Consider the following 23,468-nt stretch of genomic DNA (forward strand, 5'->3'; position numbering starts at 1 on the left):
GGAAAGGCTTATTTCACTTAGCCAGTCAGAGAAAGACAAATACCATATGGTCTCACTAATATGTGGAATCTAATGAACAAAATCAACTGATTAACAAAAACAGAACCAGAGGAATTGATACATGGAACAGAATGACAAATGGCAGAGGGGAGGCAGATGGGGGGACCAGATAAAGGAAGGTGAAGGGATTAGCTAAAGAACATATAGGCATAACCCATGGACACAGAGACAGTGTGGAAAGAGTCGAGTGAGGGGGAGGGGAAGAGGGCTAGGTGGAAGTGGACAAAGGGTGGGGAGGAAGGGGGACATGTGTAATAGTGTCAACAATAAGAAATTTAAGTTAAAAAATGAAAGAAAAGAATGGCATGATTAGATTTGCTTCTTAGAGAAATGACTCTGGGGAAGGGACAAGAAATTGCACAGGATGCCTGAATATGTACAAGACCTTTAGGCCTGTAGGAATGATTACACAGATCCTAAAATGAAACAATTTCAAAGGGTTTTTTGTTTTTTTGTTTTGTCTAGTACACTGCAGGTTAGTTCAGATAGTTCTCCCTAGCAAATTCACCCACATGGACACTTACAGAGTTGCATTTGCCTAATAGTACTTGTCTGTTTTCACTGTCACGGAGCCAAACTGGAATGATTTTACTTATATCCTAAGTAAAATAAACATGAAAGACAAAAAATTTTTTTGAAAGTCCAGTCAATCAGAATGCTTCTTTGATTCTAAAGCTATTCAATATAACTCATCTACTTCATTGCCTAAATTGATTTCAAGGAATTTATGTTTAGAAAAGGTTTCTATTATTAACAAAAACAAAAATAAAGGGAAATTCAAGTTCTCAGTATCACATGTATACTAGTATATGAGGCATAGAAAAGTCATTAAGAGGTCTTTGTGTTAGAATAACTGGTTTGGAAAATACATGGTAAACGTATAGCACAGCATTTTAAAGAAATAAAAACAAAACTTCTTATCCTAAAGGTCATTGGAAGATTTTAAATATGTCAGAAACTTTGCTAAAAATAGTAATAAGCTTTCAGGAATTGTTCCAGAGTAGAGGTAAGCAAACGAGCAAAGCTGTTTAGATGCACAAGACCTTCAGAGTCCCTGAATGAATGGTATTTCCACAAACTGAGCACCCCGCCTGCAAAGGCACCAGGGTGCTAGGCTCTGCGCTCAGTGGCTCCCACCACCCACCAGTGGTGGGATTCAGATCATTGGGAGAAAGTTGCTCCTCTGGACAAATGAGAAACTAATCTGGTCATCAGGCATCATTTCTCTTTTATCGATTAGCACTGAAGCCAACTCTGTTCTCCCAATTTTATAACCCAAGCCCTTTAAAACAAGATTTCTAACCTCTTACCAAGGTGGAAATGCCTATAAAATCCTCAGGCATCTCAGACTGTTTTCACAGCTTTCCATTAAAAAAAACAAAACACAACAACAGAAAACAAAAACAAACAAACAAACAAGAAAAACCCCAGCAACTCTTATGACAAAAGACCCTGAAGCATCGCACCATTGTTTCTTCTCTGATAAAATGCTCATTTGTGTTTCTACACTGCTGGCCTGAGAATGAACCCTGAGCCAATGAGGTTCCTGCAGAGTGCCATCATTCCTGCTCTGATCAGAATTCTAAGACAGTCTGTGGCCTAACTGGGAATGGAGAGGAAACAGGGACTCCAGGCAGGCAGGCAGGCAGGCCTTGATTCTGCATGTCACTGGAGAGTGTGACGTGCCATCAAATCTACTACTTCCTGCCTCTACAATTCTCTGCTCACAGGGCAGATTCTAGGAGACGTGGCGCTGAGGAAGCAGCAGAGAAAAAGTTCTCTTATTCTTAGTCCACCTACTTCACATGAATTTAAATCTCTTAAAAAGAATGTATCAAGCATTCAGACCCAGCACTGAAGAGCTATGAAGAGTTTGCTGAGTCAATTACAAAAGTAATCAAGATTATAGGAAGTAAGAAACGAAGGGCTTTTGAAGCACTTTTTCAAACATCACGTAAAAATATTAATATCGGCTAAAAGTTCTTGAATGCTAATCATTTGCTCAACACATATTATGTTAAGTGCTTTACTCGTAGATTCTCACCCACCGAATACCCGGTACTGATTTGGGAAAAGGCAAGTACAGTCGAAGAGGTGAAGGACTTGTCCGGGAACATAAAGTTTTTACATGGCAAAATTAAAATGCAAATGTAGGTCTTTCTGAGCTCAATATAATATATGGTCTCCTGACTCTTATGCTAATATTACAGATCTCCTTGGACAAATATTGTTAATACTTTGTAAATGATTCATGTCACTATATAGTCCTGAAAGTGATACAACTGTTTTCCTTTTTAAATGAATATAATCTGGAATTTTCACCACTTCGAACTATTCTATTTAATTATTTAAAACTTGTATGACTCTACCATAAAATTCACATGTATTAGCCAAAACCCAGAAAGAAAAATAAATAAATTCCATAAAGACAGTCCAAAATTAGTATTATCTTGTTTTTCTTTAAATTGTATTCCATTGGTTCAATAGCCAGATAGGATTCAGTTGCCCAAATACACAGAGTGCAGCTCAAGACGTTTTAAAATGAATTAAAGTAGACAGGGTTCCTGCTCCCTAGAAGTTCAAAATCTAAAATATGGGCCCATAACAATGCGAGGAACATAACCACACACCCTACCGCATAAGAAGAAAGTGCAGGGGATAATAAATATACCAGCAAGCACACAAATGATCACTAAGTTTAACATCTCTGAGTTTAACACTGTCAGGGGCATTGTACCAAAAAACAACAATTATCAGTGAAAATGGGGAGGAATTTAAGAAGAAATGAAAGTGAGGAAAGGACTTTTCCCAGTGGAAAGCCTGTTGGATGAAGCCTGGGAATGGCTTAGATGAAAGAGTGGAGCCTGTTTGGTAGAACAAGATGAAGCGAATGCCGAGGAGATAGGCTTGGGCAGAGTAAAGAGAGTATGAAGGAGGGAAAGAGATTCATTACAGACCCCAGGGATCAGATAAAGAGCCCATAGAAGGGCCTGAGCAGCCTGGCCTACATAGAGGGATCACAAATGAAAGCACAACAGATTTCAAAAGGGTAAGATAACCTGGTGCGGGTGGCGAAGGCGGTGGCCTCACTCCATCACCTGAATCACAGGGTCTAAGGTGGAGGAAAGTGGGCCACGGGGAAGGAAATGGCCATGGTCAAGTCTGCAAGCTGGTTGTTCAGAAAGCAAATCCCTTTATCCACAGAATGACACTTCCTCAGATGAAAGGGCCAGAATTCAAATCTATACTAACACCCCTTTCCCATTCATTGCAGGTTTTCAGGCAGTAACTCTTAACATAGAGTAGGGGGAAAGTAGGGAGATGGAGGGCAGTGTGGTTAAGGAGAAAAGATGGCCACCTTTATTTGCTTTATGTTTTAAAACATATTTTTATTGATTTCAGAGAGAAAGGGAGAGGGAGAGAGAGAGATGGAAGCATCAATGATGAGAGAGAATTATTGATCAGCTGCCTCCTGCATGCCCCACACTGGGGATCGAGCCCACAACCTGGTCATGTGTCCTGACCAGGAATCAACCCATGACCTCCTGGTTCATAGGGCAACACTCAACCACTGAGACATGCCAACTGGGCAGGATGGCCACCTTTAATAGGAATAAGGTTTAGTGGTAGAAACTGGCATAAAATACTTACTACTATATTTTAGTTTCTTCACCATGTTCCTTGGTAATATTCTATGCCCATTCTGATTAGTGAAAACTCTCCAAAACATAACTATTAACAAACTCTATTTCTTGTCCATAAAAGCTCATCGGTTCAGTCTGCACTGCATTTGCATTTGTTTACATATTACTTGGTAGAGAGTTTTAATGCCATCTGCAGTGGTTAGGAGGTAGTAAGATGTGGAGCCAGATTCAGTTCAAATGCCAGTCCTGCTGCTTACTAGCTCAGATAGTGGGAAGGTGCTTAATGTCTGTAAGTCTCAATTTCCTCAACTGTGAAAGGGGATAATGACAATATCTACCTAGATGGTTGTTTCAAGGGTTAAATAAAACAACGCACGTAGAGCACTAAATATAGTGCCAGCAAACAGCAAATACTCAAAGAATATTATAGATGGTAGTTATTTTTCTAGATGCTTTCTCTCCAGATAAATTTCAAGCTTCTTAAAAGTAAGTTCAAACTTTATACTACATCACATACCCCAGCAAAATACATAGCCCTGTGCTCTACAAACAGTGGGTGTTTGAGAAATAAAAAAATATTGTGACTGTAACTAAGTTTGTATGTCTCAACAATATCCAGGAAAAAAAATGAATAGTTCTGTCCATCATTCATACACCAACAAACACCCAGTTACATTTCTGACTGAATGGATTATTGGCTTCTCGAAGAGATTTCAGAACCGCTACAGATCTCTGGGGGGGGGGGGGGGGGGGGTGAGGTGTGGTGATGTTTGATATTCAGTTATTTACCTCTAATGATTTTTCCTTTCTCTTCTATTTCACTGTAGCAATGGTCTATTTAATAGCCTTTCATCTGACCATAGGACCTGCTATTAAACGCAAGCATTTTCATCTCAATCAACTCCATTTTTAATGACAGTATCCTATTTTGAATATACACCATTGGAATCTCACTCTTGGCGCCTAATGAATCCTTCTCTGTGGCCCGCCTGGGACTCTATTAAATCTTTGTGAGCCTGACCACAATGGTTTGGTTCAGCATCCCTCCACCATCGAATACATTAAAGCCAAAACAAAACACTGTCATACATGGAAGAGTTCATAAAATCCAGCCTGTGAAAGACAGTCAGCAATCTGTCCAAGTCACGTCCTGGACTTTTTGTTTTACAGACTTTCCCAGAATATTGGCTCAATGTTAACAGAGAAACTGTACATAAAATTCAAAAAGAAAGGGGTCAGTTAGTCTATGGGAGACCAGAACCTAGAATGCTGCCCACACCTCTATGAAACACTAAGTTTGCTAAATCTGCTATTGTCAGCTGGGATCACATGGTTGATAAAAATCATAGGGCTCCGAAGTATACATACTCAGCCCTGTGGGGTTATTACCAAATAAGCCCATAAAGGTATTTGCGTTTTGCATGAACTGCAAATGCAAAGGCACCAAAAAGCAGTCATTTGCAAACACCTATTCTTTTTCCTTCTAGGCCGTGCATTTTTAAAAAAACTAAAATGAATTTGAAATTCTATGCACAAATAGTTATCCTCACGAGCCTGCTTTTATCTTCAGAATTATCATTTCATAGTTTTATTCAGTATTACTAATATTTTTCAAAGCAAAATCATATAGCTTTAGAACTAAAAAAAAAGGTTATTAAATAAAGTAAATGGATGCTCAGAGAATTTTAAATGATCTGCTCCAAGTTTCAAAGCCAATGAGAGGTAGACTGAGACTGGGATCCTGTTCTCCCACTTCGAAATGCAGTGTTTACACCCTGCCAAGCAGCCCGACTCCAAATAGCAGAGTGTAGAGTCTGCGTGCTCGTGCACCTCGGGGAAGCTTGTGCAGGAGCCACCGGAGCCACTCGGGGGTCTGTGGCTGGCAGGCAGAGCACATCCACGAGAGTCCACCTCCGCTCTCAGGCGGCTGGGGATTTAGGAGCAGCCTTCCCTCTTCTGCTTCCTCCCCACCCTCGTCCCTCCCACATCTCCCACAAGGTTGTCTGGACTTCCCATCCTGCTTTATGTTGACCTTAAACAGACTGCTCTGCTTGCCCTCAGAAAAATGTCCTAATTGCTGGCCTGCAGGGATTGTATTGAGCCATTTTCATTTAATGCAAAGGCTGTGTTCACATCGTGATCCTGGGCATTATGCGAAAGCCTTTACTAATGACTCCATGGTGCCAGAAAATGACAGGCGTTCGCTTCCCAAAAGCAAAGAGTGCAGACCAAGAACCTTAATATAGAGGTGGATATAAAATTATAATAGCCAAGTGGCAAGGCCCTGGTGCATTTAATCACAAGAGGATAAAAGAGCTTTCGGGGCTGCCCTAATTGTTTTTAAATTTTTATTTATGGTCATATGAAGCAGTTCTCTGAGAGCTCGAGCCATTTAAATTATGGTGATTTTTTTTCTGAAGGCTTTTAACTGTGAGGAAATTGGTAATTAGTCCCTTTTCTGAGGAGACATAGGTGTCTCCTTAACAGACAGTGTTCTTCCAAACTTGCTGAGTGGATGAGTTATCAGCGGTTCACAACCTTTAAAGTGTGCTTCAGAAGCTCCCGAGGAATTTAATAGATGCAGACTCCTGGGCCCCACACCTAGCATTTCTAACTCAATAGGTCTGGGCAGGGCCCGACCATCTACATTTCCTACACGTTCCCAGGTGACCCTGCTGGTTGGGGACCACACTTTGAGAACCGCTAGGATAGGACAGGAGACACTTTGATCTAAATGCACCAGGTCCTCTGTCATGGTTGGGTAGCGTTTAGAACAATGTGGGCCCTCCAAGAAGCACCTGAGGCCTTTCCTCCCAGCAAGAAGGGAGCACGCTTATCCTCACACGAAGCTCTCCCAGCTGTCCATAGATTAGATGATGCTGAAGTTGAAAAAAATATCGAGTGTTTGTTTCCAGTTGTTACCAAGGAGCAAGATCTAATACATACATAGGGTTGGGCCAAGTGATTCCATGATGATGCAAATACAGCAACATTTCCCCTGGATCACTCAGGAAAATTAGAAGAGAATTACATTTAATTTTCAAGCAGCCCAGGAATGTTCTTCTCCGTTAGGTCCACACCTCAGTGAGTTTCATTTTAGAATGAGAAAGGAATAGCCACCTATAACTTCAGCAATGAAGTCGCAATAAAAGATGTTGTCTTTATGCTTGCACTCTCACATCTCTTGATTTGATTTCAGCCTATTGTTCTTTATCAATAGATTATGAGTCTTTCCAAAAGAATTTTATTATTTCCAATACTGTATATCACACCGTAAGATGCTGTCTCAGGATCATTTCTTTTGTAGTTGTTAATTCTCAGTAATTAATTTATTGTTTGTACTAAAATTTATTAAACTTTTATTTTGAAATAATTTTAAGCATACAAAAAATTGTTGCAAGAATAGTATAAAGAATCCCTATAACCTACACGCAGGTTAGCTAATTGTTCACCTTTTAACCATTCTCTCTCATACATTTGCAATTTAAAGAATTTGACTAGTTTTTTCATTTTAAATTCATTTTAATATTTTCTAATCCTTGTAGCTTAGTATAATACACAAATGTTTGTAGCCATGTTTTTTGTCCAATAATGAGATAGATCATCATTATATATTTTTATTATTAGGAAGAATGATAATAAGATCAGTCTGAGGAAATGGCAGCTGCCTCTGAGGGTAGTCATTGAACAATTTCTACATTCCCTAACTAACCAGAGAGCTGAATCTGTTTTTTGTTCGTTTGTTTGTTTGTTTTGTTTTTTTGAGGTACCTTACAATGTCTGGCTTTTAGAAAGACATGAAAGTAAAACAACAAACAAACAAACAAATAAATAAATAAATAAAATGGGCATTTGTTTTCTGATAAGGTACCACAAATATATTAACTTTGTCAAAGTGAACCTATGGAAGTCTCCTTTTTTTATTACAAGACAGTTGCAAACATATTGAATCAGAGAACCTTCACATTGCACCATTTTATGGTTTGTATCTTATCAATCTTGTCCTTTACAGGCAATTTTTCCAGCAGCAAAAATCTCCCTAATCCCTTGGAATGCTTCTGTCCACCTGCAGAGCCTAAAGGGCAATGTTGGGCATCTTAATAAACATGCAATTTCTCTTGAGGTTTTGAATGGTCACCACCACCGAGGAACAAGGGGGCCAGGGCTGGGGCCTGGGACGCCACAGGAAGAGTACAAAATCTTGCAGGAACATCTGCCCCTTACTCTCAGACAGCTGTGTAACCTTAGTTGTCACTGAAATGTTAGCAAAAGGTAGGCTTGGGAGAAGGGATGACACCAAAGCTGTGTGGGAAGGAAGGAAAGCCATTTGCAAAGGCAGGATTGTTTGGCCGGAGGAACGCCAATTGAGAAATAAATGGTGTCCGCATGTGTTTAATTGAATGCAGGGAATTTAATCCTGAGACATCTTGAGCTGGAGCTCACTCTCCTGTTTCCTGTCGGGTTTGGCAGGGGCCTGTTCTATTATTGAGAGGTGCCCTGAGAAGGGAGGTGCTTCAGGCAGGGTGGGGCACTTTGCCCTCACTTTCTGAAGTTGCCATTGCAGGAGAGAGGCCAGACCCACAGTTTCAAAAGCCAGTCACCGATGCATCCTCTGAGGCAGGCTTTTCCCTTTTCCTTTCTTTCCTTTTGTTTTTAACATTTGCTTTAGATACGCTATACTGTGTAGTGGTATTAACCCCAGTTATGCATTAAAATCCCTCTTCTGTATTGTTGAACATTCTTAACCACATGAACTTATTATTTTAAAAAAGTCACTCCATGGCCCAGACATTTTGAATGAATTGGTCTGGAATGAAGCCTGAGCACAGCATTTCTAATCTCCCTAGTTGGTCCCAATGTGCACCCTAATGTGATTCTCAACCTGGGGGACCCAGGAGCCCTCAGAAACAACGCTGAATATTTCAAAGAGCCCGAGGACAGACACATATTTTATGCACGATTAACTTCCTCGGGGTTAGCATCGAGTCTCTTTGCTCTTGGCTGAACTAAATGCACACCTTGTGGTAACACCTTACCATTTTCTGGTGAGAAACTGAACAACAGTTTCTAAAATAAAATTCAAATAGAAAATTATTAGTTTAGAAATATAGTTTTTAAATAAATAAAATAAAAACCTGGTCGCTCAGAGGAGAAAATTAATAAAAGGACATTTTCAGGTGAAAAGGTTGGGAAGCAGTCTGATAAGATTATCTTTTAAATTGGTATAAAACTAGCCTTGGAACACACAATGAATAAATGAAAGGCAAGCTAGAAAGGCGCTGGCAGCAGGGGAAGCCAGTTAGGGAGTTTTATATTTGTCCCAGATAATGTACACGTAGCCATGCAAAGGATGAAGTGGGTGATCTTTGTCTCTGAGCTCCCTGCCATTCTCTTGCTGTAGGCATCTCCCCATCACCCCATCTTGCTTCTATCAATCCCATTAGGACCAGACCCTTCAAGACCTGTCTGAGAAAAATCACAGAGGGAAGTACTAGAGATTACTTCTATTGTCTACCAAGTTGGTCTCTTGCTATCATCCGGAAATGTTTAACATAAGTGAATCTTTAATTAACTTCAAAAAGTGCCTGTGCTGGGGCTAAGGTATGTAAACATGGCAGGACAAAAGTCACTAATGTTTGGCAAGGGGAATTTTCAAAACATCAATTAGAAAGAGTTGGTATGCCCGATGAACACCCACCTTGACAGTAGGAAAGAAATTAGTGCTAATTATGAGTATCCCTCTTACTTCACCAAGCATTTGTTCATGATTATACACTCGGGAGGTGAAATCAAGCACATTTTTGTTTTTGCTATATTTTATTTCTTCATAAATTCAATAGGTGTTTAAAGGGAAGATATCATGTGTCAGACACTGCTCCAGGCACTAGAAATAGAGAAGTGAGCAAAATAAAACTTCTTATTCCCATGAAGCATGGGTCCTAAAGGGACTGTAGAGTTTGAAAGTGACTGCTAGTCAAGAGGAGTGCGTGACAAAGCAGCTTGCACCTGAAGCTCTGCATTAAAATATTTGTAGTTCACACTTCTAAAAAAGATGCCTCCTGTGGACGCAGAAAACTAAGCTATTCCTCTCAACCCTTCACAAGAATATTTTTAATTCACAGCTTCCCATTATGTGAATTAAATCAAACCCTAACTAAAAGAGGGAGACATAATTTTATGTTCTTATGTTCCCATCCCCGACAGCTTACAATTCAGCATTTACTGGCCAGGAGCTTGCGTCATCCAAGTAGAGCTTATTCCTCTAGAGGTGATAAGCGAGACTATGCACTGTGTTTACGAACTTAGAGGTGAGAAGAGAAAGAAAAGCAATCTTAGGAAATCTGAAAAGGACCTCGGAGGCCAGTAGTTTAATTTAGAGAAGATTGACACTCCAATCAGATACTTCCATGTAATAAATATTTGTTGAATATTTCTGTGGGCAGCTAGATTCCATAGATAGGGTGACATTGTGTTTCTTTAGACGTTAGCACTTTGCACGTACAATCATACTGTATAGGATACATTTCAGCTCTCATTTCCAATTGGTAGTCCCTTGAAAAAAATCGTATAATGTGTCTATGGCTCAGTGTAAAATTATCTTGGGTAGCTTTTCTGTGACAGTATTGAGGCAAATGCTAATTGTGCCACCTTCTTGGCTGGAGTGTTTTTCAAGGAACAGTTATAAAGCCTTTAAGGCAGAGAAAGCGGTTGAGAGTCACAAAGTATTCTAGCAGCTGAAACCTTACTCTTGAGATAAGAGTTAGCTGGCCTACCAGTGAATGGCAGCCTTCACTGGGACAAAGAGTTAATGTGAAGAGGTGCAACGGACATGTCATCTAAAAGCCCTACACCATCGCCACGTTGCTCTGAGCATTTATAAAAATAGTTTTCCAGGGGTACAGATTTTCAAGAAAAGTTAAATGTTCACTTTATAATCAATGTGCTGTGAAGAATTGTTAAGAGATTGAGAATGCTTTTTTTTAAAAAAACAAAAAACAAACAAGCCTCCTTCTGTTTAAATTATTTTTAAAGTGAAGAAAAATATACATGTTTTGATGTTTTAGGAACCGATGTAGTATAAATAATAAAAATTTCTAGTCAAATAATAATTGATGCTTAAAGATTTTGCCAAAAACACCTAAGGAGCAATAGCATTTTAAAAATTGTCTACCCACAGAAATGTTAAGACAAAGTTTGCAGTACATTATACCTGGGCACTTTAAAAATACTTAATCTCGCTGTTCCCATATTAATTTAACAAACAAATATCTAAGCGTGGTGTCCTGCAGAATAACACATATGCAGGATATAATCTCTTACATGGATTTTTTTAAAGTGACTTTGACCATGTTAAAGCATAAAAAGAATGATTGCCAGAGAAATTAAGGATACCAAATATTGTATGGAGCATATTTGCACTAAATATAGCTTTTCTATTTATCTGAAATTGAAATGTAACTGGATATTCTGTATCTTTATTTGCTAAATCTGGCCACCCTAAAAGAGTACATCCAAATTAAAAATAAAATTAATAAAACCCAAAAAATTTCTAAACATTTGATTCTCCCAAATGGTATGGACTGAATTTCCAGTCTCCTCTCCCCTTCTCCATTCATATGTTGAAGCCCTAACCTTCAAATGTGACTGTATTTAAAGATAAGGCTGTTAGGAGATAACTAAGGTTCAATTAAGTCATAAGGGTCCTATTTATAGAAGTAAAGGAAGGGAGAGAGTTTTCTCCAAGCACTTGTACTGAGGAAAGGTTATGTGGGCACTCAATAAGAAGGTGCTCACCTGCAAGCCAGAGAGAGAGCCCTCACCAGAACCCAACCATGCTGGAACCCTGCTCTCAGACTTCCCGCCTCCAAACTGTGAAAGTAAATTTCTGTTGTTCAAGCGACCCAGTCTAAGATATTTTGTTATGACAGGCTGAAATGACTAAGGCACAAGACCCACTGCACTCCTTCTTCGTAACAGTCATTACACTTGTAATTACAATAACTCAGGATGTTCCTTCCTGGCAGATCATAATCACCCTGATGGCAGGGAGGGCAGAGAGTGGCCTGGTTTGTCTTCTGCTGCATGCTGAGCTGAGTGCACAGGGCCTCTGGCTTATAATAGGGGCTAAGTAAATATCTCTTAACTAAATGAATACAGAATGAATTAAGTGACTAGAAAGGTGGACAAAAAAGAGTGTGTTCACTGCAGTGTTATATAACAGCAATAAAACATTAAGAAACATCTAAATGTCCAAAATTAGGGAATTTTTAAATAAAGTAATAATAGTACAATCGTTGACAATATATTTGTAGTCACTGAAAAGAATCTTACAAATATTATTTTTAACACATTGTTTGCGGGTAGTTTTTATCCCGCGCTCTACTACACTGGTAGAACGTATAAATACGTTTCCCGCATACAATGTGTTAACATCATGACAAAATTCACACAAAATCATCTATATATATAAAACCCTAATAGGCAAATAGACCTAATGGCGGAACAACCAAACAACCGAACAAATGGTCACTATGATATGCACTGACCACCAGGGGGCGCACATGGAACATAGCGGGCATCGGGAGCAGGTGGCAGAGCACGGAACATGGAGGGCATCGGCTGCTGTGGAATGGTGGAGCAGGTGAGTGGGGGCACCAGACCAAGGCGGGGCGCTGGTTGCTGTCATTGGGACGAGCCTCTGGTGGTTACTGAAAATTCTTTGCTCCCACACGCCATGGTCCTGCCAGGCGCTCACACCTGCTCCTGGCACCAGGCGCCGGCCCGATCACCCCTCAGGGCATTTCCACCTCCCCCTGCTCCTGAGGGTCGATCAGGGCCAACAGCCACCTCTCAGACCTGCTGCCAGCAATGGCCCTGCTCGCACCTTCTGCCAGTGCCGGAGGTGCCACTTGTACCCACTGCCGGCACTGGCCCCGCTCACAACCGCAGTCAGCACTGGAGCCACTGCTCTCGTCCGCTGCTGATGCCCAGCACCAGTTCCAATTGGTCAGCGCCGTCAGCGGGTGCAAGCGGCGGCTGCCGGCCCCGATTGCCCCTGAGGGCTTCTCCACCTCCCTCTGCTCCTGAGGGGTGATCAGGGCAGCAGCCACCACTTGCAACCACTGACGGCACTGGCTGCAGCCAGAGCGGGGCTGCCAGAAGACAGGGGACCAGGGCTGCAGCAGGAGGGGTCGGGCAGGGGAGCGGAGGATGGGCTGAGACCTGCCTCTGAGCTCACTGCAGCCTCGCGGCCTATAGTTCCTTTCAGGATGCACGAATTTGTGCACTGGGACCCTAGTGTTATATAAAAAATAGAATATATAGGTATCTGTATATATACATACACAAAGAGAAACATTTGGAAGGAAATAAAATTGTTGTCAGTGGTTTCTTTTAGATAGCAGGATTAGATCAATTTTTTCTTTATGGTTTTTTTTTTTTTTCTTCTCAGATTTGCTATGAGAATCCTGGATGCTTTTTAATCAGAAAGAAAAGTAGTAATAATTTGGTATGAATTATATAGATTGAAAAGATGGTATCTGCAAAATATATATAGCAAAGAAAACAAAGCTAAGTTGGCCAAAGTCATTATTAGTGCAGGGCTCAGAAAAAAGAAAGTAGACTCCATTGGAAAAATACCTCAGTATAGAGATTAAATGAAGTAATACCATGAAGAAAGCCTTGAACACATACAGTAATTTTCTTTTCTGAAGTCGGAAATCTCCCAAAGTCCTTGTGCCGGCATCACACATACACATTAGAACCTACTTTGTTCTTGAGTTTACTCACAAGCCCTTCACCCTTTCACCAAGCAATTCTCTTCTATTTCATCTGTGTTTCAAACGAATAATTTACAGATTCTGTGGCCTGAGCAGGACTTGCCCAAAGATTAAATTGTGATAGTACCCTAAAACTTAGGGAGTTTCTGATTTTACTTTCAGAATGTGAATACCTTTGAGAGACTTGGAGAGAATCAAGATATATGTGAGCTACTGATGAACTTATATTGTGTCATAAATATCATATAAAGTACATTGATTAACAAAAGTCCTAGAATTGTATTTGTATTTATTGGAGTGTAAGGATTTATAAATATAGAAAAAAAATGTATTATGCAACAGAAATAATTTGCACCTTAGTTTTGTGTGTATTTTGTCCTATTTTTTGTTTGGGGAATTATTGTTTTGTAGGCACTGTACGGTCTTTCAGTCTCAAAGAGATGAAGTGCTATACACATGTATTATATTTTGACTTCATTCATTACTTTATTGCTTTATTATTACTGGTGAGAGTTTAAATCAACAAGTATTGATTGGACACCTACTAGCTGAAAGGCACTGTCCTAGGTTTGGGGGATACAAAGATAAATGGAGATGACCCCCTCTAGCTACTATGGAAAGACCTTTGCCCTCGTGGAACATGTAAACAAATGTTACTACAGGTAAGGACTGAGACAAAGCCATGTAGAGGGGACCTGGGGCAGAAATGAAAGAGCCTGTAGTGGATGCTTTTGCTGCCCGGTCAAGATTCCTTTCCTCAGCCTGGCAGACCCAACTCACCGCTACTATGGATGTTGGTTGCTGAAGGCACGCAGCTGCCCCCTTCTCTAAAGAATTTCCTTTGACAAAATGTCCACTTTCTCGCCTGGGTGAGAGGGGCTCCAGCATGGTTGAGAAACTCAGTAGTGGCTGTCCTCTGTAGATTAGGAGTGATGACAGGAGATTCCTTTATAGAACTATGCTCCCTGACTATCAATGGGGATGATAGGATCTCAGAAGAGCAGAGGCCTGATGGCAGCACTTGACCATCAAAAGCAAGGAGTGCATGATTTCAAAATGTACAGGAGGTTGCTTAGCAGGCTCTGCTCATTAGGGATTTACGGAGCTAGTTCATAAAACATGGTGTTTTTAGGATTAGGTTCATGGCAAGCAATGAGTGTCTTGCTTAATATATATAACCAGTGAAAATATATGATGAACAGATGAGCAGAAAACTAAGGTCAGTCACCTGAATCGAAAATCATGATCCTTTGTTCAGTTTACAGACTTGTGCTGGTTCTCAGACTCACAACCTGTTGCTTGAAGTGATGGCCAAGTTCTTATGAGGAAGGATCTTGCAACCTCTAGAAAGTTTATATAGCAGTGATTCCCCCAGTCCTTCTACAAAGGGATCAAGGGCCACTTACTCAGGTAAACATACACTGTGGAAAGGGGGCTGTTGAATCAGAGATCTGAGTTGACTGTGATACCTAAGGACCCAAAGTACCATCATCCGTTAGAGAAGGACTATATGCAGGCCAGCAGTTCTAGCCCAGGTCCATCTCCAAGGCGGTCCACAGGGTCCATGAATCCACCCTGTGGCTATTTACTGACTAGCTCAATTTATCATCAGAATAGGTGTACTTAACATTTGGATGAAGCATCTTATTGACCAGTAAAGAAAGAAGCATCTTATTGACCAGTAAAGAAAGAACTCTTACAGTAAGAAAAAACAAGTAAAATCCCTGAAATTTACAAGATAATACATCAAAAATTATTACATTCCATATGGAAAGGTGGGGATTGGTACCACCCTCAAGGACTGAAGGGGTGAGAAGACCATGCTCTCCATCAGCACCATTTAATTCACTGAGCATGAAGTGATTGTGGACAAAATGACTCAGCCCTTAATATCAGGTGGTTTCTAAGCACCACTTCCCTACCTAACCAGATCTTGAAAAATCTATTCTTAAATGGAGTGAATTTCATGCAAGAAACAACTGCGTATGAGTGGTACAAGGGATAGAGTGCCATAGATATTGTTGGTGCTCTGCATGATCCCTTTTTTCCAAGGCAGTGCATTCGACCCACAGCTACTGTGACTTCGTCTTCTAATGGCTCAGAGCTGCTGCCTTACCTGAAAAATTGCCCTTGACCAAATGAGAATTGCCTCTCCTGAGAGGTGATGCAACCCCTCTCCCGAACAGGAGCAACCTGCAGTCAATGACAATGTCGTGGAGTATAAAAGCCTGTGATGCATCCATGCTCCAGAGCTCTCCATGGGATCGGGCTGAAGGTAGCTCCAATTGAGATCATGTTCTTGTTTACGTCTTTCCCTGCCCTCTCCTGCTTCCCTCGTTTGCTTTTTCCTGAGAGGATACCCTCAAAAAGCCATGTGCACCGTGACTTGTGCATCAGGCTCTGTTTCTAGGGAACATGACCCAAGATCATATCTTAGCTAGTTTTGGTTGCCAAGAGGAGACAGTGCCTGATATGAGATTTGAAATATTATTACAGAATAAAATAAAAGTCAGAAATGGAGATCAATTAATGTTTTGTTTTTAATATTCTGTGGTTAAGTTTTTTCCATTGAGAAAGAGACTTTTCAGAGATAATAAAGTTCCAACTGGTACTTGTAATGGTAACCTGGAATTTATTTTTCAGTCAATTGCAGTAAAATCCATTTTGTGGCGTCATCTCTCAGCATGAAAAGAAACGTCACTTCTTTTTATCTTTTTTCTTATTTGTCTCCTACCCTTTCAGAGCTTACACTCTAGGATTGTATTTAAGTATCCCTCAGTTTGTTTGAAAAGACGAGAGCAGGGTATGCTTCTGGGCAAAGAAGAGAAAAAAAAACAGTGTCTTTCTCGGGGAAGGGTGATAGTATTTTTCCCAAGTACAGGCAGCAAGTGAACACACTGTCTATAGGGAAGTTAACCCCAGTAAAAGTCAGTGTGATTTTTATTATCACCATGCACTGGCAATCCTAAACAATGGTAGTGTTAATGCTTGCTTTAGCCACTAAAGAAAATCCCAATACTATTCCATTTTGGTAATCTCTGGACAACCAGGCTTAGCCCTTCCCCAAGGCTGAGGGTCACAACAGATTCCATCACTTTTGGAGTGGTTGGAAGGAGAGGCTAAGAACAACTTGTCCTAAAATAACCTTAAGAGTCTCCATTCCTGGGTATTTCCAGGAAAGCTTGGTCAATTAGTTACCATCAAACTCCTGCTTTTGTGTGAGGCGAGGGCAGGGGAGGGGGCAGGTGTATTGGGCCAGCACACTGTGGATATGCCTCATTATAAGCTTGTATATTTTATCTTGAGTAAAGCTTCTTTGGGGAAAGTAGAAGAGAATAAAAGGGAGGGCAAAATCAAACAACTTCTCCAAGTCAGAGGAGTTTGACTTCTGTGGGCTCTGAGAGAAGAGTTGATCTCTTAACCTGTGCTGGCAAAGATTTAAAGTCACTTATTCTGGCAGAGAAAGTCAAAAGACCAACTGTTCATTCCTAGGGATTTGAAAGTAGTAACTTGCTTGGATTTTGTCAGTAAAAAGAGATAATTAAGGTTCTAAACAACTACAGACTTCTTCCTATCCAGCGAGCTTACAAAACAAGGCTATGAGTTTTAAAACCTTTGCAGGTTACCTGAGAAATTAACATTCTTCCATCTACATTAATCAACAGAATGAGATAGAAAATGAAGAATGACTGAATGCATTACTTTTTCCATCTTGAATTTTATTATGCTCTAATTGGGTACAGTGTCAGATTGACTGAGAGATTATATTTTATGTGTTGGGTAAGTTTTTCATTCAGGGATCTCTGAACTCTAGGAAGTTCCTTTCTCAAAACTTTTAGGAGACAGACATTGAGGAATAGAAACAGTTGAAGCAACAGTTGCTTTCTTCAGTGCAATCAGACATTAATTTCTCCTCATAGATTTTCCCTGAACTAGACTTTTCCTTTCCTAGTATACCACTAACAACAAATTTTCAGAAATAATGTTTAAAATCGTGTTCTCTCTTCTCATAACCTTATACCAAAATTTCTCTATAATTTAAAAATTTTATCTTAATGCCTGTCCATCCTTATCATCAGGGCATAAGGAAGACATTAAGCATTATACCTAATATGTGTATATATTTTAATACCAATATAATATTTAAAACAAATTCAATCTAACTATTCAATATGATTTAGGAAAAGGGAATATGGCCACACAGAAGTGAAAGAGACAAGCTAGGCCAAGATGAAAACTAATAGCACTATTTTGGTGTGCTGATTAACAAGTCATAATAGGAAACTTAACAATAGTTTTCAGTATCAACAGAGTTGATTTCCAAAAGGGTGCCAAGGTGTGGAATAAGGGGTGAGACTGGGAGTCATCTGAAACCAAGTAGGAATTCTTGTTCTATCACTTAGTAGTTCTATTTCTCTGGAAAAATGACATAAGCTCTCAGCTTCAATAAAATGGAAGCAATCATAATGCTTGCAAAGTTATTATTAGTATTAAATTATATAGGGCATGTAAAGTACTTAGCATAATATCTGACACAAATTTGACATACACTGAATGTCACCTCCCTTTCTCTCTGTAACCTGTGATACTGTAAAGTCTCTTGGGCCTCTCCACCCTTTCTGCTGTCTTTGATCCAAACTGCTGGCCAGGTACCCTCTTCTCAATTCTTCTGGGCTCACTGTCCTCGTGAATACAACTTCAATTATAATAATCATCATGTATTTGGTAATTGGGCATAGTTTCTATTAATTAAAATAATGTATTTTTCCCAGCTGGCATAGCTCAGTGGTTGAGCATCAACCTATGAACCAGGAGGTCATGGTTCAATTCCTGGTCAGGGCACATGCCTGGGTTGCAGGCTCGATCCCCAGTAGGGGTGTGCAGGAGGCAGCGATCAGTGATTCTCTCTCATCTCTCTCTCTCCCTCTCCCTTCCTCTCTGCAATAATAATAATCTATAATAATAAAAGCATAATATGCTAATTAGACCGGCTGAACTTCGGGATGACCTTCCGGATGGAGCTGGGGCTGTGAGGGAAGCCTGGGTCCCAGGTGCCAGAGGGAAGCCGGTACGGGCAGCCAGGGAAAGGAAGGCCTACTCTTGCATGAATTTCATGCATCGGGCCTCTAGTAATAATAATAATAATAATAATAATAATAATAATATATTTAAATAAAGTGCCTACTGAAGTAATGGATCAAGTTCATCACTCGGTTTTTCAAACTGTTGTAGTTTCCTCACTTGTCCACCAGGTTTGCTGGGGAACAGTTGATTCACATTTGTTCTATTGGACTAACTCAGTGTTCATATTTATTTTACAGTGTTGATCTTTATTCCCAATTATTCTAACCCACAGAAAGAAGCCCTTAATAAAAATGGAGCATGAAGTTTCAATTTTCACATGACTCATACTTGTGAATAGTGCGTTCTTTTGTCCTGGGCTCCGGGCACACTGCAAATCAAAAGAGGATGGGAAGTTCCGTGCGTGTAAACAGCTGGAGCACAGTGTGAAGCTGATCGTTTGGAAGAATCCAAAGCCTTTTTTTTTTTTTAGTCTGTGTTGAGAATAAAACTAGAAAGAATCACTTTACATCCATGGGAAGGATTTACTGGCTTATAAAAATGATAAACCTTTCTTAATACTGGCGCTTTGAACTTGCTGAGCGCCTTTCAGCAGTGGATTCTAAAGCACTTCACTGACAGCCCCGGGACCCTCGGAGGAGGCAGCATTTCATTTGATAGTTAGGGAAACAGATACAAGGAGTGACTTGCTCCAGAGCACAGAGTAAGTCCCAACCAAGCTTATATCTCAAGAACTCAGACCAAATCTAACCTCTAGGCTACTCCTGCCCCCACTCATTTATTTTGCAAAAGGAAAACAGTGATTTCGAATGTATATTCAGCTAAGCGTAAGGATACATCCCTTTCCACCTGTTTTAACACGTTTTTGAAGTTCTGCTTGTTTTCGCATTGGCAGGATTTTCAGATGATTAGCTGTGAGTGTCTTTTGTTTAAAGTGTCATGTGTAGGGGATGAGAGAGATCGGGTGAGCAAGGATCTTTCTCCTGCTCAGTCCCTAGTTCATGTGCAGCCTAGTTGGGTGGTGACCCGCAGGGACTATTCCAGTTTCAAGAGAGAGAAATACGTTGGGCATCTTTACCTGATTTGGGGGTTGGGGTAGGTAGTTTCAAAACGAAAAATGACTGAATTTAGATCAGGTCATTTGGGACCTACGCAAGGGGGTCCCATTAACACCTATAAACATAAGCCGGAAATACAGAAGGCAGTGATCTTAGACACAGAAGATGATGTTCTTTTCAGAAAACAAAAAAAAAAAAGGTGAGACAAGTCAACTGGAATAAGGGGCAATAAAGGAAGGTAGAAACTGAGAAATGAAAAGTAAATAGCTCGGCCAGTGTGGCTCAGCGATTGAGCGTCAACCCAGGAACCAAGAGGTGCTGGTTTAATTCCTGGTCAGGGCACGTGCCCAGGTTGTGGGCTCACTCCCCAGTAGGGGTGCATGCAGGAGTCAGCCAGGATGTTCCTCTCTCATCAATGTTTCTACCTCTCTATCCCTCTCCCTCTCTCAAAAAGAAAAAGAAAAAGTAAATAAATGGTAATTTGCAAACAGATTGTAGGAAAGGTCTGTAACCTCAGTGGACCAGGTGGATCAAAGGGAACAGGCAACCAGATGATGGTGAGTTGCTGGGAAAATAAGACTAAATAAAATATATCCCTAGTTTCTAAATAGGAATCTGCATGTAATTAGCTAATATATGAGTGAAACAGATCAAAAAGTAACTATAAATCATCATTAATGTCAAGGTCAACACTGAAACTATCAAGATTGCAAGTGGAGTAATAATTGAACATAATTCCTCACGCAGGGCACTTTATTAGTAACATATTTTCTAACACCCCCACCTCATCCCACCCTCAAGTGCACAAAACTTTTTGAGACAACATATAGCCTCCATCTAATCCTCATCATCCTGGGAAGCACCAGCCTCAGCAGCTGGCAGGTCGCTCGCCATTTCCTCTGCCTTTCAGTTTGTAAGATCTGGGGACAGGAAGTGGTATTTACTCCTTGGTGCTAATAGAACAATGATGGACACTAGGGACGTACTCTGCTCTGAATGTTGATCATAGCAAAGAAACATTCCCACAGGAATATTTATAAAGCTGGTGCTTTTGCGTTTGAACTCCCACGTGATTTTTTTCTTGTGAGTTTTAAGGAATGAAGGGTGGATTGACATTTTTGGTTAAAGGAGAAATAAGCCCCACAGAACCAGAAGAGCCCACGTGACCCTTGTCCAGATGTACACACCGTTTGGAGTCTGGGAGAAGAATGGGCGATGCAGTTTGCTAATGTTTTACAAAAGGGACTTTGTGAATAAAATGAGTAAAATATGACCGCATCAAAAAGATCTCACTCGCAATTCTACTCAACATCCAGTTGTGTCATAGGACACTTGTGTCTGTGTTACTATACAAACTACATGCTGTGGGTTTAAATTTCCATTTTATCCAGAAACAAGGAAGATAGGATTGTCTTAAACAGAACTGCTGTAGCACTTTGGCTGCTCTCTTTCCCATGACCTTCCTTTTGGAGAAAGTCATACATAAAACCATGATTTCCATACATGTTTAAGAGTACTTTATATCCCAAGCACATAAACAGACAAACCATTATTTTCTCGGTGTCCTTCTTTTACATAATTAATTTATAATTTTGACTTATTCTAAAAACACTCATTGAGCACAACCAGTATTTGGATTTAGAAAATAATTTGAAATCAGCCTCAGCATTTCATTTTTTGCTGTATTTTGTTTGCACAGTATTGAAAAAACTCCTAACTCAAAAATCTTAATCCTTACAAATGGTAAAACTTTTGCTACCCTTGTAATTTCAACATACTCTTCAAAAAAGTGAGTAGGAACATTTTATTTCAAAAGTTTAATCATGAATAATATGTTATAGCTGTATATTCTTTCTTATAAACATAAAAGTCAGAAGAGAAGACCCCAAAATTTACAATGTGTCCCAAACTGCATTGAACAAGGTAGCTTGTCATTTATTTTTGTACAACTATGCAGTTACACTGGGAACAAAGCCTGTTCTGAGTAGATCCACAGGCCTGACTTGGCATTTAGTCAGGCCCGACGTTCATGTAACCCTGGAGTGTACTTGTACAGTTTTACACCAGTACACTTGAGTAGGCCTGAGTTTTCAAAAAAACATTTAAGCACCATTACACTCCTAATCAATGGCATATTTAGAAGTAAAAATAATTTCAGAGCAGTCACAAGAAGCTATATTCTGAGTTTATACAAAATTGAGTTAACCTGAGAGCACAAGTCAAGGCATTAGTGGTATCAAAAGAGTTAAAATTTAGTATATAGCACATTGAGCATGCATGCCGTTTCTATTCTTTTTTCAAATAGTTAAAAGTGTATGTCTAGAATAAAATTCAAATCAAATGTTTGAGGCTCCGTGAAGCCCTTTGCAGAATTCCTCTGGTGTCTGGCACAGTGCCTGGCACAAAATCAGTAATAAATATTTGTTGACTGAATATAAATTCTGGTTTGAAAATTCATTGGCATAATATATTAAATGCTTCTCAAGACTCCCTCAACCTCTCAAAGGAGGCAGCATAGGAAACAAAGTCATTCTGAGGTATCTGCCCTTGGTACCTAACCACTTAACGCTTACTTTTCATGACTGCTCTGCAGGGGAGGTTTTCACATGTGTAACTGCAGACCTGTAAAAGAGGTGCTCTCATCCCAATATGATAGCTTAAATATCAAAACAAAATAAGACTTGTTAGGGTCTGTTGGTGGTCAAGGTATGGAACTGAGTGTCAGAACCTGGACCATTGGGCCACCAAACCCAGGCTTCCCCTCCTCCATCTCTCTGTTGTTGGCTCTCTCCACCTACCCCTTCATTTTCTATCTCTCCCACAAGCTGAAAGCTACATATAATTGAAAAGTGACTTGGTTTGGGAGATTTTCAGAAAAAGTCATGATGGTTTGTAGTTGTACTTACTCAAATATAAAAGAATTGAAATAAAAATGTATATGTCCAATATAATAAAAATATAAATATGGTATATCTATACATTACATGTATATAAGTTCCTTAAGGCTTGGCCTAAAGTACCCTTCTCATTATATCAGAGCATTTCACAGCAAGAGGCCTTTTCTATTCAGAAATGAACATTATCTTCTTCCCTCTGTAACTTTTGTTTAAAGGAAGTTGCTTGAATGCTTTCTTCCCCCAGAAAATGGAGAGGGTACTAACCAAATAAACATACAGCATTAAAGTTGCCCTGCTGATAATTTTGCTAAACCTCTGAAAAATCATCTCTGTTGCACAAATAAGTCTGGAGACAATAGTCAAGGATCAGGGTTTCCCAGCACATAAAGTAGGCTTTGTCCAGTGGATGTTTTCCTTGGGTTTTTTCTCTTTGATAGAGGGTAACAAAAGTATAGCTTTCCCACTTTGTCCCAGGGATGGGGGTTTGAAGTCTATTGAGGGCAACTTGGTGCCTTATCTAAGCCTCTCACGATGGGTCACTTGGAGGGAAAGCCCGCTTCATTGGTCCCTGGACAGGAAAGAGGGGCCACAGTGGGGACAAGGAGCAGTTCTCTGCTTAAAGGGATCTGGCAGCTTTGCGTAAAGGACGATGTTTATCCCTGTTTATGGCATATCCCTTCTCCCTTTATAATTCCCATGGCTGATGTTACTTTTTATAGCACGTCTGACTGTCTGGGAAGGAGTCACATTGTTCCACGCCTTAGAAAGCAAAAGGGAAGGGTGAGAAACCTTGGGTAATGCTATCTGCAGAAAGGTTTATGGCTTTCAGAATCGACACAGCAGATTAACTCTGCGTGTGTGTGTGTGTGTGTGTGTGTGTGTGTGTTCACTCAAGCACACATTTACAGTACATATGATGTGTGTAATTTAATTGAAAGAATGAAAGAA

Source organism: Myotis brandtii, unplaced genomic scaffold (assembly GCF_000412655.1).
Source record: "Myotis brandtii unplaced genomic scaffold, ASM41265v1 scaffold123, whole genome shotgun sequence".
NCBI lineage: Eukaryota > Metazoa > Chordata > Mammalia > Chiroptera > Vespertilionidae > Myotis > Myotis brandtii.